Source organism: Grampus griseus (genome assembly GCF_964374135.1).
Source record: "Grampus griseus genome assembly, chromosome: 9".
Taxonomy (NCBI): Eukaryota; Metazoa; Chordata; class Mammalia; order Artiodactyla; family Delphinidae; genus Grampus; species Grampus griseus.
The window spans coordinates 89,126,126-89,139,554 of NC_139003.1; the positions used below are offsets into that span (position 1 = coordinate 89,126,126).

Consider the following 13,429-nt stretch of genomic DNA (forward strand, 5'->3'; position numbering starts at 1 on the left):
GGAGGGAGGCAGGGGAGAGCAGGAGAGGCAGGTGGGAGGGGCCCTCCCAGACTGGAGGAGCAGGAGAGGAGAGGAGGGCATTTGCCCCACCCACTCGAGCCCAGGAAGCCTGCTGGACTCCCAGGTGAGGTCCGCTGCCCTCTGAGACCAGGGGTGGGGGACACGCCTGGGCCCCTTCTGTTCCTTGAGCCTAAGCCCTGCCCCCCACAGCCCCCAGAGCCTTTTCCAGACCTGTGGGTCCTGAGCATTGGCCCTGCCCACCACCCAAACCTCGCCCTTGCTTAGGCCCCGCCCTCCACAGCCAAGGCCTTCCCCACCCACCTTTTTTAAAATTTTCCCTCCTCCTCTTTTTTACTATTGTAGTACTGATGTACCTTCCAGTTGTTTATTCATCTATATTTTTATTTTTATATTCTTCCTAACATATCTGTTAGTTTCCTAGTCTAATTTTATTTTTTTCTTTGTTGTGTGTTTTTTTGTTTGTTGTTTTTTGTTTGTTGTTTTTGCTGCCCCAGGTGGCTTGCAGGATCTTGGTTCACGAGCCCAGGGTCAGGCCGAAGCTCCTGTGGTGGGAGCTCCGAGTCTGAACCACTGGACTAACAGAGAACCTCAGACCCCAGGGAATATTCATCTGAGTGAGGTCTCATGGAGTTCCTCATCTCAGCACCAAGACCCAGCTCTACCCAATAGCCTACAAACCCTAGTGTTAGAAGCCTCAGGCCAAACAACCAGTAAGACAAGAACACAATCCCACTCATTAAAAAAAAAAAAAAAAAGACACAGCAAAAAAATATATCACAGATGAAGGAGCAAGGTAAAAACCTACAAGACCAAATAAATGAAGAGGAAATAGGCAATCTGCCTGAAAAAGAATTCAGAGTAATGATAGTAAAGATGATCCATAATTGTGGAAATAGAATGGAGGCATGGATTGAGAAAATACAAAAAATGTTTAACAAAGATCTAGAAGAACAAACAGAGATGAACAACACTAGGAAAAATCAATAACAGAATAACTGAGGCAGAAGAACGATTAAGTGGGCTAGAAGACAAAATGGTGGAAATAACTGCTGAGGAGCAGAGAAAAGAATGAAAAGAATTGAAGACAATCTCAGAGACCTCTGGGACAACACTAAACACACCAACATTAGAATTCTAGGGGTCCCAGAAGAAAAAGAGAAAAAGAAAGGGTCTGAGAAAATATTTGAAGAGATTATAGTCGAAAACTTCCCCAACATGGGAAAGGAAATAGTCAACCAAGTCCAGGAAGCACAGAGAGTCCCATACAGGATAAACCCTAGGAAAAACACACCAAGACACATATTAATCAAACTAACAAAAATTAAATTCAAACAAAACATATTAAAAGCAGCAAGGGAGAAACAAAAAATAACATACAAAGGAATCCCCGTAAGGTTATCAGCTGATTTTTCAGCGGAAACTCTGCAGGCCAGAAGGGAGTGGCAGGATATACTTAAAGTGATGAAAGAGGAAAACCTACAACCAAGATTACTCTACCCAACAAGGATCTCATTCAGATTCGACGGAGAAGTCAAAAGCTTTTCAGACAAGCAAAAGCTAAGAGAATTCAGCACCACCAAACCAGTTTTACAACAAATGCTAAAGAAACTTATCTAAGCAGGAAACACAAGAGAAGAAAAAGACCCACAAAAAACCCCCCGAAATTAAGAAAATGGTAATAGGAACATACATATCAATAATAACATTGAACGTAAATGGATTAAATGTCCCAACCAAAAGATACAGACTGGCTGAATGGATACAGAAACAAGACCCATATATATGCTGTCTACAAGAGACCCACTTCAGACCTAGGGACACATACAGACTGAAAGTGAAGTGATGGAAAAAGATATTACATGCAAACAGAAATCAAAAGAAAGCTGGAGTAGCAATACTTGTATCAGGTAAAATAGACTTTAAAATAAAGACTGTTACAAGAGATAAGGAGGGACACTACATAATGATCAAAGGATCAATCCAAGAAGAAGGTATAACAATTATAAATGTTTATGCACCCAACATAGGAGCACCTGAATACATAAGGCAAATGCTAACAACCATGAAAGGAGAAATGGACAGTAACACAATAATAGTAGGGGATTTTAACACCCCACTTACACCAATGGACAGATCATCCAAACAGAAAATAAATAGAGAAACACAAGCTTTAAATGACACAATAGACCAGATAGATCTAATTGATATTTATAGAACATTCCAACCAAAAGTGCCAGAATACACTTTCTTCTCAAGTGCACATGGAACATTCTCCAGGATAGATCACATCTTGGGTCACTGATAATCAAGCCTTGGAAAATTTAAGAAAATGAAATCGTATCAAGCATCTTTTCTGACCACAGCGCTATGAGATTGGAAACCAATTACAGGGAAAAAACCGTAAAAAACACAAATACATGGAGGCTAAACAGTGCAAAACACAAATACATGGAGGCTAAATAACCAAGAGATCACTGAAGAAATCAAAGAAGAAATTAAAAAATACATAGAAACAAATGACAATGAAAACACGATGACCCAAAACCTATGGGACGCGGCAAAAGCAGTTCTAAGAGGGAAGTTTATAGCAATTCAGTCTCACCTCAAGAAACAAAAATCTCAAATAAACAATCTAACCCTACACTTAAAACAACTAGAGAAAGAAGAAATGTACAAATTCTTGGGTAGGTACAACTTTCCAAGACTGAACCAGGAAGAATTAGAAAATATAAACAGACATATCACAAGTAATGAAATTGAAACTGTAATTAAAAATCTTCCAACAAACGAAAGTCCAGGACCAGATGGCTTCACAGGCAAATTCTATCAAACATTTAGAGAAGAGCTAACACCTATCCTTCTCAAACTCTCCCAAAGAATTGCAGAGGGAGAAACACTCCCAAATTCATTCTATGAAGCCACTATCACCCTGATAACAAAACCAGAAAAAGATATCACAAAAAAAGAAAATTATAGACCAATATCACTGATGAACATAGATGCAAAAATCCTGAACAAAATACTAGCAAACAGAATGCAACAGCACATTAAAAATATCATACACTATGATCAAGTGGGATTTATCCCAGGGATGCAAGAATTCTTCAATATATGCAAATCAATCAATGTGATACACCACATTAAGAAATTAAGGAATAAAAACTATATGATCATCTCAATAGATGCAGCAAAAGCTTTTGACAAAATTCAACATCCATTTATGATAAAAACTCTCCAGAAAATGGGCATAGAGGGCACCTACCTCAACATTATAGAGGCCATATATGACAAACCCACAGCAAGCATCATACTCAATGATGAAAAACTGAAAGCATTTCCACTAAGATCAGGAACAAGACAAGGATGTCCACTCTCGCCACTCTTATTCAGCATAGTTTTGGAAGTCCTATCCACAGCAATCAGAGAAGAAAAAGAAAGAAAAGGAATACAGATTGGAAAAGAATAAGTAAAACTGCCACTGTTTGCTGATGACATGATACTATATGTAGAAGATTCTAAAGATGACACCAGAAAACTACTGGAACTAATCAATGAATTTGGTAAGATTGTGGGATACAAAATTAATGCACAGAAATCTCTGGCATTCCTATACACCAACAGCGAAAAATCAGAAAGAGAAATTAAGGAAACACTCCCATTTACCACTGCAACAAAAAGAATAAAATACCTAGGAATAAACCTGCCTAAGGAGGCAAAAGACTTGTGCTCAGAACACTATAAAACACTGATGAAAGAAATCAAAGATGACATAAACAGTTGGAGAAATATACCATGTTCTTGGATTGGAAGAATCAATATTGTGAAAATGACTGTACTACCCAATGCAATCTACAGATTCACTACAATTCCTATCAAACTACCAATGGCATTCTTCACAGAATTAGAACAAAAAATTTTCCAATTCGTATGGAAACACAGAAGACCCCAGATAGCCAAAGCAATCTTGAGAAAGAAAAATGGAGCTGGAGGAATCAGGCTCCCTGCCTTCACACTATACTACAAAGCTACAGTAATCAAGACAGTATGGTACTGGCACAAAAACAGAAATATAGATCAATGGAACAAAATAGAAAGCCCAGAGATAAACCCACACACCTATGGTCAACTAATCTATCACAAAGTAGCCAAGGATATACAATGGAGAAAAGACAGTCTCTTCACTAAGTGGTGCTGGGAAAACTGGACAGCTACATATAAAAGAATGAAATTAGAACACTCCCTAACACCATACACAAGAATAAACTCAAAATGGATTAATGACCTAAATGTAAGACTGGACACTATAAAACTCTTAGAGGAAATCATAGGAAGAATACTGTTTGACATAAATCACAGCAAGATCTTTTTTGATCCACCTCCTATAGTAATGGCAGTAAAAACCAAAAATAAATAAATGGGACCTAATGAAACTTAAAAGCTTTTGCACAGCAAAGGAAACTATAAACAAGACGAAAAGACAACCCTCAGAATGGCAGAAAGTATTTGCAAATGAAACAACAGGCAAAGGATTAATCTCCAAAATACACAAACAGGTCATGGAGCTCAATATCAAAAAAGCAAACACTCCAGTTAAAAAATGGGCAGAAGACCTACATAGGCATTTCACTAAGGAAGACATACAGATGGCCAAGAGACACATGAAAAGCTGCTCAACATCACTAATTATTAGAGAAATGCAAATCAAAACTACAGTGAGGTATCACCTCACACTTGTCAGAATGGCCATTATCAAAAAATCTAGAAACAATAAATTCTGGAAAGGGTGTGGTGAATAGGGAATCCTCCTGCACTGTTGGTGGGAATGTAAATTGATACAGCCACTATGGAGAACAGTATGGAGGTTCCTTAAAAAACTAAAAATAGAAGTACCATATGACCCAGCAATCCCACTACTGGGCATATACCCTGAGTAAACCATAATTCAAAAAGAGGCATGTACCACAATGTTCATTGCAGCTCTATTTACGATAACCAGGACATGGAACCAACCTAAATGTCCATCGACAGATGAATGGATAGAGAAGATGTGGCACATATACACAATGGAATATTACTCAGCCATAAAAAGAAACGAAATTGAGTTATTTGTAGTGAGGTGAATGGACCTAGAGTCTGTCATACAGAGTGAAGTAAATCAGAAAGAGAAAAACAAATACCGTATGCTAACGCATACATATGGAATCTTAAAAAAAACAAAAAAATGGTACTGATGAACCTAGTTGCAGGGCAGGAATAAAGAAGTAGACATAGAAAATGGACTTGAGGACATGGGCTGGGAGGGCGAAGCTGGGGTGAAGTGAGAGTAGCATCGACATATATACGCTACTGAAGGTAAAATAGTAGTGGGCTGGGGTAGGGAGGATGGGAGGGAGGCTCAAAAGGGAGGGGATATGGGAACATGTGTATGCATATGGCTGATCTGCTTTGTTGAGCAACAGAAACCAACACAGTATTGTGAAGCAATTATACTCCAACAAAGATCTATTAAAAAAAACCGAAAAGGGCTTCCCTGTTGGGGCAGTGGTTGAGAGTCTGCCTGCAGGGGACACGGGTTCGTGCCCCAGTCCGGGAAGATCCCGCATGCCGCAGAGCAACTGGGCCCGTGAGCCATGGCCGCTGAGCCTGCGCGTCCAGAGCCTGTGCTCCGCAACAGGAGAGGCCACAACAGTGAGAGACCCGCGTACCACAAAAAAACAAAAACAAAAAAACCCAAAAAACAAATGTCATTTGGAGTACTAAAGACTTGGGAAGTCCTTTAATTAATAAACCTGTTTTATTAAAAAAAAAAAAGACTTAATGGCCAATAAGCCCATGGGAGGGTGCTCAGTATTTTTAGTTATTAAGGAAATTAACATTAAAACCACAGTGAGTTGCCACTAAACACAAGAATGGCTAAAATGACATACCTTATGTTAGCAAAGAGATAGAGCAGCTGGAAGTCTTGTTTATTTCCTATGAGAGTATGAAATGGTACAAAGCGTTAGGAAATCCGCAGGTTTTTATAAGGTTAAACATTCACTCACCTATGAACCAGCATTCCCACTCTAGGCATCTGCTTAAGAAAAGCAAATGTATATGTTCACAAAACGATTTGTATAAAAATATTTATAGAAGTTTTATTCACAGTAGCCCAAACTGGAAAAAAAAAATCAACAGGAGAATGAATAAACAAATTGTAGTGCATTCACACAATGAAATACTACTCAGCAATAAAAAAGAACTATTGATCCTCTCAACAGTGAGAATAAATCTCACATTTATATGAAATTCACGGAACGGCAGAGCTAAGCTATGGTGGTAGAAATCCTAACAGTAGTTTCCTAAGGGATAGTGGGAATTGACGGTAAGGGGGCTTGTGGAACCTTTCCAGGGTGTTGGAAATGTTTTATATCTTGATTGGAGTGTTGGTTATATAGGTGTATGCATGTGTCAGAACTCGGCGAGTTGTGCATTTCATTGTATGTCAGTTTCACCTTGATTAAAAGTAAAACCGTTGGAAACATGGATGCTTTTGAAATTCTCTTTTCCACATTTTAATTGAGAAGTGTCATTGCTTTCTGCACTGATTATCTTGTGAAATTTTTCATTATTTTTGCTGGAAACTAGCATCTGGGTTACATTTTTGTAGTTTTGGGGCATAAGTGGGACTTATTTTTGCAGCTTGTACAAAAAGCCAAATGCCAGTCAGTCAAGGTCTACTGTTTTTAAGTCTATTTTACGTTACAGCTGGTAATGTATTTTAATTTATGGGTTTCATAAATACAATATGTATATAAATTATCACTTACACTTGTCCAAATAATCTTTAAGTATCAGGGAATACCCTTATTGTACTAATTTTTCATTAACACTTTTCATTCAGTATTTGTTGAACCAAATACATATTATATCAAGCAGTGTTCTAGGCACTGGGGATACAGTAGTAAAACAGCCAAGGAAGGATACTGCCCTCTCAGTAGTGTACAAAAAAACACAGTAAACATAATGTACTAGATGTCTTCTGATAATGCTTGGAAGAAAAGAAGCAGGATGATGTGATTGAGAGGACCTGGAGAATGTTTAGAGAAAGGCTTCTTTAGGAGGAGACATTTGAGCTGAGCCTAGAATAGCAGGAACATCTTAATTCTGTGAAGACAAGGGGGAGGATTTGAATATGGTATTTTCTAAAACTGTACTTTTATGATTAGGCCAACCTTAATCACATTGCCCTGATTGTTTTCTCAGTCTTCATTTCAGAGCCCTTTATTTTCCTTAATTACCGTTTCATTTCAGAGCCCTTTATTTTCCTTAATTACCGTTTTCTGGGTCTGTTTTACTGTGACTTCAGGGATGTGTGACAGTTCAAACTCTCCGAGCTTTTGGTTTTCCTAGTATTGTTAGTGGTCTAGTCTGGAGTATTCACTCTTAAAACAAAACATTAGTTTCCATAAATCTGCTTCGCACATACATACTTGCACATACTTGATCCTATAAGTTTAGAAGAGACAGTTTTAGCATATGTGGAAGCAGAGATTGAATTGATGTAATTTTTTTTTAATTAATTAATTTATTTTTGGCTGTGTTGTGTCTTCGTTGCTGCACGCAGGCCCTCTCTAGTTGCAGCGAGTGGGGCTATTCTTTATTGCAGTGCATGGACTTCTCATTGCTGTGGCTTCTCTTGTTGCGGAGCACAGGCTCTAGGCATGCGGGCTCAGTAGTTGTGGAACGCAGGCTCTAGAGCGCAGGCTCAGTAGTTGTGGCGCACAGGCTTTAGTTGCTCCGCGGCATGTGGGATCTTCCCGGACCAGGGCTAGAACCCGTGTCCCCTGCATTGGCAGGTGGATTCTTAACCACTGTACCACCAGGGAAGTCCCTGAATTGATGTAGTTTTGACAATGACCTTTCCCATCTCCTGCTTTTCTTCTGAGCCCACATTTTAAAATCCTAAAAGTATTTGGGAGCCTTTTTCCTCGACATTGGTATTGCATCAGCTCTGTGTGTGGTTTTATATGCTTAGCTACCTTAGGACTCTGCTAGCTAAAGCTATATTTTTCTTCCTGTTCCTAAGAGGGTAGAATCCTCATGAATTAAAAAGTAAAGATGGCTTCCCTGGTGGTGCAGTGGTTGAGAGTCCGCCTACCGATGCAGGGGACACAGGTTTGTGCCCCGGTCCGGGAGGATCCCACATGCCGCGGAGTGGCTGGGCCCGTGAGCCATGGCTGCTGAGCCTGCACGTCCGGAGCCTGTGCTCCGCAACGGGAGAGACCACAACAGTGAGAGGCCCGCATACCGCAAAAAAAAAAAAAAAAAAAAAAGGGACTTCTTAAGCCCGTGCGCCACAACTACTGAACCTGCGAGCCACAGCTACTGAGCCCATGTGCCACAACTACTGAAGCCCATGTGCCCTAGAGCCCGTGCTCCCCGACAAGAGAAGCCACCACAATGAGAGGCCCGTGCACCACAACGAAGAGTGGCACCAGCTCACCGTGACTAGAGAAAGTCCGCGCGCAGCAACGAAGACCCAACACAGCCAAAAAAAAAAATTAATAAATTAAAAAAAAAAAACAGTAGAGAATCAAGTTCCTTTGTAAGCAAAAGTAACTAGGAGTGTATTTTCCCCCTATGGTAATAGTTATATTTTATGACCTCAGTATTTTAGAATATCAGTTATATTTTGAGGAGTTTGCTTTGTGAATAGAAAGAACAAAACCGTGCATCTTTTTAGTGGTCTTTAAAGCTGGCAATTTTTAAAAGCTAAATGTCTGTTTCATTTCATTCAGCCCTACCTGCAGCCATGCTCTGTGTGTAGGGTAGGTTGATGCCTGATCTCATGCTGTATAATCAAAAAGGAAGAAGAAAATTGGTCCCCCAAATGCCAGCCTCTCAAACAGTTCCCATCATGTACAGTCAGAAGTACTGTGAGCAGACATGGCTTTAACAAAGACACAGAAAATATAGTCCTTTTCAATGTCAAAAATTAAACCTGTATAAAAAAGTTTGAAAATTATGCCTGTTACATTAATTAGCAAAATATTTCAGGTTTTGTTGTTTATTTGCTTTCGTTGCTGTTGATATTTTAAAAAGTTAATTCTTCCTTGGTTCAAGGGTGAGCCTTATTTCAGTTTTAATTTTTGAAGCCCAGGCATAAGAGAAATTAATTTACTCTGAGCTAAGTATTTATTCTATCAAATATAATTAGTTAACACGGTTTCAATTGACATAATTTCTAGAATCTTTTATTTAGACAGCAGATTCGGAAAGTGTTTATTGCTAGAAAAGGCGACTCATAGGAGGCTAGGTGTGTTAATTATTGTGCTGACTCCAAGATTGTTGTGTACATCTCACTTCAGGGCATATGAACACTCTTCTGCAAAAGTCCATTTAACCAGTGTGGCTCCAATATAGATAGGGTGGCTGTGTGTGTGTGTGTGTGTGTGTGTGTGTGTGTGTGTGTTTAATGACCATAAATCACAACTCAGCACTCTTATTTCTTTAATCTGGAACTTCTCTCCCAGCATTATGCTCAGAGGTGCAAACTGTCTGCATGACTATCAACCTGGCTTTCCTTTCTGAAGGCCAAACTCGTTGGTTCATGCTTTCAGTTGACTGCTTTTGTTTTTATAGAATTTCTTAAGTTTTCTAGTTTTCTACGGAACTTCTCTTTTTACCTAAATTTTTCTGTTAGGGCAGCTGCGTGTGTGGCATAAGCCCTTGCAGTCATAGTATGTGAAAATACCCCCAACTTGGTCAAGCTCTTCAGAGGCAGGGACTCTGTCACATTCCCAGTGCCCGGCATCCACATCCAATAAACAGTGGAATAAGTGGGACAAGGAGACTTGCTCAGTTTACTTCACAGAGTTGATTGATTCACGCCACAGCTGTTTACTCAGTGCCTCTTATCTACCAGGCACTGCTTATCTTGGGCTTCAGGCATAAAGAGGTGAGAAGATAAGCAGGTCCTGCTGGCTCCGCGAAACTCCAGTCACAGGTGTGGGAGGCTGTTTTCAGTGCTAGGAACAGAGAGGCTCATTCAGCCACCTCAAGTAGTAGAGAGTTTTTCCTGTAAGGATACTCCAGGATTAAAGAAGACTTGAATCAGTTATACTTCTGGGGGCTGAGGAATTAAGATCCGTCTAATTTGGGAACTGATGGGATCTCTGGATAGACAAGTGCAAAGACATTCATAGGAACACAGGACTGTCCGTATTGCGCTGGAATGGCGCTTGGGAGAAAGTCAAACCTACATAAACATTTCTGTATTTTTCCTTAGGATTCATTAAGATCTTAGGTTATATCTCCTTAAAATGTTAGGGGCGTTTAGTATATTCTTAAATCATATGTTTCTCCAGGCAGATAATACGTTTGCTATATTTTTCCTTCTATATTCTCCTAATGTGTGTGTGTGTGTGTGTGTGTGTGTAAATACACTTACAGAATATCTATAGAATAGGAAAATATAAAGGTGGAAACCAAGAGTCTGAGGAAACCTAATTTGACTTAGCACATTTTAAAGCATCATCTATTAACTTTTTTGTGAATTTGTGCTGCTGTTTACTTTGTATATGCAAAAAATGTAATGTTAAGATTGGTAATATTAGCTCATAGTAAACATCAGTCTCATATTTGAATAGGAATTTATAGTTTACGGGCACTTTCAAAGATGTTTATTTATTTTTTCATAAAACCCCCCTTGAATTACGGAGGGCAGATCTTACCTTGCATGTTTTTTAAATTGAGGATTTAGGTCAAAGTTATACGATTCATCCAAGCTTTCCGGGAAGGCGATGGGGCCAGCAGTGGAGCCCACGTCTCCTGACCCCAGTCGGCGCCCGGTGGTGCGTCCTTCCTCACCTTCCTCCTGCTCCCCTTCCCTGTACTTGGGTTCCTGGGAGAGAAAACACCAGGCACCCCAAGCCCAGCTGCACATCGCTTTACTTACAGCAGAGTCTCCACCCTGAATCTCAGTCTTCTTCCCCATTTTGGTAACTAAACTAAAAAGGCTAGAAAAATTGTGAAGGTTACTGTTAGCTTGCCAAGAGTTGGTACAGGAAACATTTGTTTCATCCCTGCAAGTGGATATGAAGGGATATGTTTTGAGGGATTGGAGTTTTGGTAATTTTGTCAAAACCCAGTGTTTACCTTAACTACTGGGTACCACATGCCTGGTGCCCCCATCTTCTTAACTGCCCAGTCCTGTGCCCCATTTACTATTGGGAAATGGAAGTCACAGTCATAGAACTTCTCTACGCACAATTTAAACATTGATATAATTTCTAGCAAAAATATAAAGGAGAAATGAGGCAATTAATTTATAGTAAGTAAAATGTGTTTCAGCAGGTATGTGCTTACATGTACACAAGAAGACATAATGCACTTAGATTCTCCCACTTACACGTAGAATCACTAAGAATATGAAAGCTGCAGATGTAGTCTGATCAGGTGTATTGTACTGGTTATTCAGATACCACAAGTGATACATCAGTGACATGATTTTTTGAAATGATGAGCATCTATTAGTAAAATTCCAAACAAAACAAAAATACCCCCCAAAACCCCCAAATTCCCCCCAACATTGATTTATGTTGTATTTGTGTTGTAGAAAATCTGATGTATATTAAAACTGCATATAATAATCGTATTTATGTATAAACAGTGTTAGAATTTAGGCTCAGGTGGTTATAAATTGACTCGTTTGCCAACATGAATGTCCAGTGGGATATGTGAAAGTAGTGCAGGACAAGAGTTTTGGGATTCATGACAGTTCTCTGTGGTACAGGATTGTCCTGTACGTGGTCTGTCAAAAGCCAAGGATGTCTTCTGAATTATTGTGACAGTTGAAAAAATTGCTCCCACAACTTTAGAATACACCTCCTGGATGGTGATGCCACTTCGTTGAAAATCTCTGCCTTAAACACTTCAGAAAGACACAGGGAATTCGCCGGCAGTCCAGTGGTTAGGACTCCATGCTTTCACAGCTGAGGGCTGGGTTCAATCCCTGGTCAGGGAACTAAGATCCAACAAACTGTGCAGTGTGGCCAAAAAAAAAAAAAAAAAAGGCACAGAAACCTAAGGGACCGCAAGGGAACAAAGATGTCCCAACATTTCAAACCAGAAGCTCACAGTGCTGTGATTTCATTGTCTAGAGAGACTAGAGGGGGAGGAGAGTGTCTGCTCTGTTTTTTGCCCCAAGGCTGAGATATGCTTTTTACCTTCATCTTGCCCTGGGCAGCCAGCACTATCTATTCTGCATTCCTGTGGTTGAAGTTTCCCCTGTCCTTGTAGCTTGCTGGGGAGGCTTTTTTTAGACTAGGTTCTGAAGGAGTTGTGCAAAAGGGGGTTGAAGGTGTCCAAGAAAACTGATGGAAGTTTTTTTGTGCGTGCGATATATAAAATATAACTACACTTTACCTGATGAAAGGTTTTTATATAAGTAATTTGTGACTTTGCAGCTATATGGCTGAATTATTTTGGTATATAAGTAGTGGGAATTTTCTCTTGCTCTGTTTAGAGTATATAATTTTGCTATACATTATAGTGTTTTAATAATTGGGTTTGTGAATGATTTCACACAGTTAATCCTTAATAACAATGGAGATCAATATGGAAGGGAATAATTATCTATTACGTGGTGATTTCAGGTGTCAGTATTTTTGCTTTCTGTTCTTGGTGGGGCAACATTTTGGTGCTAGAAGTGCCTGCATTGGAATTCTCAAGCTCTGCCACAGGGTGACTATGTGATCTAAAGCAAACTAATCCATATCTCTGAGCCTTACTGTAAAATGTTGTCATCAGTAATGTTGCAAGGATTAGTGTGAAACATCTGACAGTTTTCTTCTAGTACTTATTCCGAAGCATCTATATTTTTTGTGCTCTGTAACCATAATGCTGACAAAAATTTTAAGTCTTCTTTTTTTACTTGACCTATTTTCATAGTGTAAACAGTCTTTATAATTACTGTTTTAAAAGTATTGAAGTATTAAAAAGTATCATAGTAGACCCATGACATCCTGCTACTAAAATATACAGTGTAATACATGATGTCCTTTCTGTATATAATATGAATTGTAAACTTACCTGCTTCTCTCAAGAAATAAAGTTTTTAAAAACCTAATGTCTTGAGATAACTGTAAGGTATCTATAAGCAAAACCAAGAAGAAACAACAGAGCTAAGTTGAATGCAGGGCGTGGGCCAAGGGTGGGCTTACCAGCTGAGCAATGCACTCCCATACACCAGCCTGAAATTGCAGCCTTCCACAGATAGACCTTTGGGTCGCACAAAAATTGTCAAAACCACAAATATACCATCCTTTACCTAATAATGATATCAGTATATGTGAGCATTTTTAGTTTTGTTTCCAAATATTTTCACTGTAAAAATGATGCTGTTGAATAGATGTGTGTGCGTGCG

General features: G+C 39.3%; 1 protein-coding gene across 1 annotated transcript in view; it reads left to right on the top strand.

The window, feature by feature from the left end:
- PRKAR2B (protein kinase cAMP-dependent type II regulatory subunit beta) overlaps positions 1-13,429 on the top strand; it is a 110,203-nt gene that overhangs the window by 15,810 nt on the left and 80,964 nt on the right. The gene's annotated exons all lie outside the window — the stretch shown is intronic.